Here is a 5,503-nt window from a genome sequence, read left to right on the forward strand (position 1 = left end):
GAAAATATGAAAATAATAAAAGAATTTCAATGAAAGTAATCATAAAGAAAATCACAACATCAATTATGTATGAGATTAATAAAAACAACTAGGGAGAAAGTTAGAAATACTGACAAACTTAGAGATTGAGGCTTGCATAAATGCAATGTTCTAAAGACAGAATTTCGCCCCTACTCTTGTACTTGTAATTCGGTAAGCGTCCGTTTTCCAGGATCAACAATCTATAATCCGAAATCAAAGCACTTCAATCTTAGAAACCTCTGGCAAACATTATATATTCCGTACTCTCAAGAGACGACTCGGAAGATATTTAATAATGAGAGAGACAATAAAGTCTTGGGGATTAAACTCTATTGCCAACAAGCAATGGCTATGAACTTATATAGAACTCAAAGCCTTGTTTTATGAAGAGATGTAACTCAATATCTAAACAAAAAAAAACATAACAAGCCTTTGCAAAAGGACGGCAACTCTTAATAAAACTATGTATCATTTGAATGAAACCTTTCACTCAAATTTCAACAATAACTACCTATTAGCACACTCATTTAGACAAGTGAGATTTTATTTTTTTTATTCAATTATTGAAATTATAATATTATATAAACATATAATTTCCAACAGAAATTAGTCATTTTTTCTATATTCTTGAAATCCTTACAATCTAAGGATTGGCGTGCGCCGCAAGCAATCATACTCCTAAGATGATGCAATATCTACTTCTAGATATCGTATGGGATTCTTCTGGTTTAATTAGATTCCATATCCTAAATGGTCTCTATCTCGACTGACATAAATAAACCTTTTTAGGTTTCATCTCTGGTTACGCAATTATCGCACACTCTTGCCTAATGATTGAGTCTCACATATTTCATTAGCCTTTGGCTACTTATAGTTGTTTACTATTTTGCAGATTAAAAGAGTTTGTGCATCTCCTTACACGCGGTAGTGCATGAACTTTATTCCAACAGACGAGATGGCGGAACTACAAAGGATAGTCGAGCGCAACGCTAAGTTGATGCCACGACGAACAAACTGGCCTGCTCGTCAAATCCCTTACCTGGCCATCATTGAGGAGAATTCGTTCCCGAGAAACTTCAAGTGAAAATTGCATGATGATCATTACTTTTGGAGAGAATTGATCTTCAAATTCAAATTAACTCGTGATGAATTTTGTGCTTGAATTAAATTCTTCTATTTCAGACATAAGGATTTTCAGGTATTGACTCGTGATTTTATTTAAGGAGTGGAATGAAGTTTTCTATGTAAGCACCAAACAAAATAAATTTCAGAGATCTAACAATTGTGTATTAGATTGTGTTAATCCAGTTCAGACATGAACAGGAATTGTTGGGACCCTAAGAGATGACGCTTGAAAGTACAATAAAAAATAATGATCATGTAGTTTGAAACGGTTCGATATATATATATATATGCAGAGCAATCCTCCTTTGGGCACATGACATTGTTCTCTAGTACTTAAGAAAACAACAAACGAGGTAAACTGTCACTGCCCTTGTCCTTTGTCTTCTTTGCTCCTTTTCATATTGCCACAACACCCCATTTAGATACTGTAGTAAGTCCACCAATCCATACGAATGCATAGATTTGGGGTTTATCTTTTGAAAGTGTTCATGAGGTACAATAATTCATGGAGATTTTTTTTTTTTTTTTTATTTCACAAATTGGCTGTAAAATTTTGACTGTATATATTCTAAGCCAAAATAACTGTGTTCCAACGTTTAAAAAATACGAAAAAAAGTGCAGAATAATCGAACCATGGCCATCATCTGAATGCTTCTTGTCAGATCCATGCTAGAAGGATCGATATCAACAGGGTAACGGTTACTGTACCAAAAAACCAAAAACAAGACCATTAATTGATTTGGTTAAAAAAAAACCACTTTAGCCTTTGTTTTGAATAAATTAGAGAAAGATTAGCGGACATAAGCAATAAGAAATAACATGAGTGAGAATTACTACTCGTACTTCATTGTTGACCATGATAATAGACATAGAGTGTTGTCACGTACTACGATTTAGATGTTCATCTATATTTATAAGTGAGAGGTTGATCTTAGGTTTGATGAATTCAAACTAAATTATTATGGTTATTCCATTGTGAGACTTACTTCATTCTCACTCTCTGTATCCTTTAATGTAGATATATCTTATGTATTGAAAAAAACAAATAGATATAAAATGTGTTTGCATTTAATCACATAAATCCATGCTATATTCATATATGCACTTATATTAGTTATATGCATGCATAAAGCTATGACCGTATGCACCCGTGCATGTGTGCAGAATCATAAAATCTTCTGCTGAAAGAATGTTTGACAAAAATGAAATTAACAATTAAATTAGAACAAGTCATTGCACATTCACATCCAGTATGTTGATTCTGAACAAAATCAAGGTAATAAGAAAATTTATCTTATTTTTCACTCTACATGCGCTGAGATGAAATTAAGCACAATACATACTTGACTAAAAAGCTAACTGAAAGATATGAAAGTGACCTACCAGATAAGCACCATTCAAAGTTATAGACACCCATTATAATTATTTATTTGTTGAAGGCACCCATGGAACATATAATTACAAAAAGGATAACGCTAATTAAGTAGACATGTTTAAACTAAATTTGAAGACTCATTAAAAATTTTAGACCACATTTTACAGAAACGGTGGTATTATTGCCACACCTCTATCTATTGAAGGCACCCATTAAATTAATTTTTAATACTAAAACTTATTTGTCGAGATGACTGTTGCGGTTAAAGAATTTCTTAAATTCAAAGTAATAAAAGTTATTTATTTTTATCTTTCACTTGATATATGCTCAATTGAACTTAAGCACAATAGACACCTAACTCAAAAGCAAAGATTATGATTGTCACAAGCAGAAAAACGTTGAGGTTCTACTCCAAAGTTAATTGGCAATATAAGAATTAGTTCATATACTTATAAGTTCATATCTCTTATCAATATTGAATTTATCTTAACACATACCATGTCATCTCTTGTCAATATTAAATTTATGGGTAATGTCAGGAAGACTAAATTTGTAGACAAAATTTGCCAACTAAATGATATATAACAAATAATAATGAGCACATTTATCAACGCTTAAGTCATAATCCACTCAACTTCCATGTCATTTAGTTTACAAAATTTTATCTACAAATTTAGTCTTTCTAGCATTACCCTAAATTATATTCTTAACACATACCAAGTATGAATTGATCATTTTTCATTACCAATAGTCTATACTGCACTATGCCTTATAAGCAAGTCCAACATGAGTCCAGTATTCAGTGGTGACCAATCCAAAATTATGTAACTGTACTTCAGTAACTACCAACCGAAAATCCTCAATATATATTTGGTTGCTTTTCATTGAATACTTGAAGTCCAAGAGTCCTAGTATTCGGTTGGAACGAACCGGAAACTGTGCACATGTTCAGTAACTAGCAATTGAAATTCTTAAAAACAGTTGGCTGCTTTCCACCGAATACTGGAGTTTTTAGTTTCCTTGGTATTAATCTCGTGTGTCACTATAATTATCCTTCACTATTTATCAGTTTCTGTGTTAGTACGTCAGCCCAAAAATTGTAAAATGTACAGTACTTACATGTTACACTATTTTTCAGAGAGCTATCAGTATACGATTTTTCTGGTGCAGGTGCACCAAATCCCTTGCTCTTACAATCTCCTCCAAGATAACCTACAGGGGAAAAATAAACAAAGTGACTAGAAGGATAGTGTTGAGAGTATCAATCCTATATATCTAGAAAAGAATGAACGTTGCAGTGCTTATACGTAATTAAGCAATTTTTCATAATGTCATTTAGTTTTATGGTAGAACCTCAACTTTCTCCGGACAGTGAACATTCATAAATTCATTCCTTTAACTTTTTTCCAGTATGTTTAATAATGGTGAAGTAAGAATTAGGGTTTGGAGAAAATTAGCTTACATGCTTTAAAGCATGCTAATCCTGGCATATCCAACAAGTTCCACGTGCCCTCATTGCATTGGCATACGTGTCCAGTTCCATTTGCTACGCAGGTTCCATCGCCACACCAAACAAATTCACAACCTGGAAATTAAGTCATTTCATTTTACTGATGCAGTATAATAATCTCCGAAATTCATGAAACATAAGTGAAAGATTTTTCTCGTATGAAGCTTTCAATACACGTACTGCTTGATTCACGTTTTCTGACCGATCATACTTTAGGCAGGATTCAGTTTCGTCGTTGTTAACAGTGTGATCGGACAACGTGATTAATATATTTTTACTCACTTTAAAATCATTTTGAAGCAAAAAACTTTATGTGTGATAGATGAATGGATGAATATAATATTTTGCTAAATCACCTGGTGGAGGAACCATAGGAGCAGGTGGTGGGGGCGGTGAGGCAGATCCATCACATTGGAAATTTACCGTGCCTGCATTATCATCATTCACAAAACTGTTATTGTATTTTTCCTTTCTATTTTTAATTTTTTTTTTTTAACTGTGGAGTGACAACTTCTGAATTTAATATACTTAGCAGTTGAAATATCAATAAGCCAAAAAAAAGCAGACAATAAGTTCATGCTGCAATTGTTATTTTGTACGTAGAATATTACCGTCCAGATAATTAGGAAAAAAGAAAATTATATAGCCAGTAGTAAGTTTAGATAATATCTATGTACGTGACTTCTTGATAAAATACTGATCTGATTTGCTCAATTATCACATGGTCGATTGAAACAATGACCAAAATATAATATGTCAATTTATCTTTTTGCATTTTCCCAAATCAGTTTCCTGGCATTGTGATTAGCGTTCATCTGTTTTTTATTTGAAAGTAAAGAATTGCCGCCGAGAGCCTGCAGCTAAAACATTGGCAATGCTAGATTATAGTTACAGTATCAGATTCACAGACAAAGGTGACTAGCGAGACTGCATAGCGGAGTCTCCCACGCGATGGGATTTCAAACTACTGTTAGTTTGGTGATACGAGTTTATAACATGATTATCCTTCAACACTACGAGTAAATTTTGATCAGCCACTAAAAGTAGCAAGTGGTTTGAACACTACTTAACCTTCATAACACTTCTCTTTAAAATGAAAGAATCTGGGAAACTTGCGAGGGGTTTGTTGCTCTATTGGTTAAGAGTGTTTATTCATGTATCCGACGTCCTGTGTTTGAATCCCTCTATCCCCAATATCATTTTTTTTTTTTTTTAAACAACACAATTATAGGAAGCTTGTCGTAAACAGTATAAATAATGACCTTAAACTTTTCATTCCGCTACTATTGCTCTCTGTTTAGGTACCAAAGAAAAGGGAAATTATTGCATCAAGACTTGAGAGAGAGAGAAAGAGAGAGAGAGAGAGAGAGAGACTCACAGTTTGGAATAACACAAGCGGGATAGGTAAAGGGACCAATCGGAATCTTCTTCCAACCAGGATTACACTCGCAATCAAAACCAAGCAGTGTCTC

The sequence above is a fragment of the Pyrus communis genome, chromosome 11, assembly GCF_963583255.1.
Source record: "Pyrus communis chromosome 11, drPyrComm1.1, whole genome shotgun sequence".
In the NCBI taxonomy this organism is placed as follows: domain Eukaryota; kingdom Viridiplantae; phylum Streptophyta; class Magnoliopsida; order Rosales; family Rosaceae; genus Pyrus; species Pyrus communis.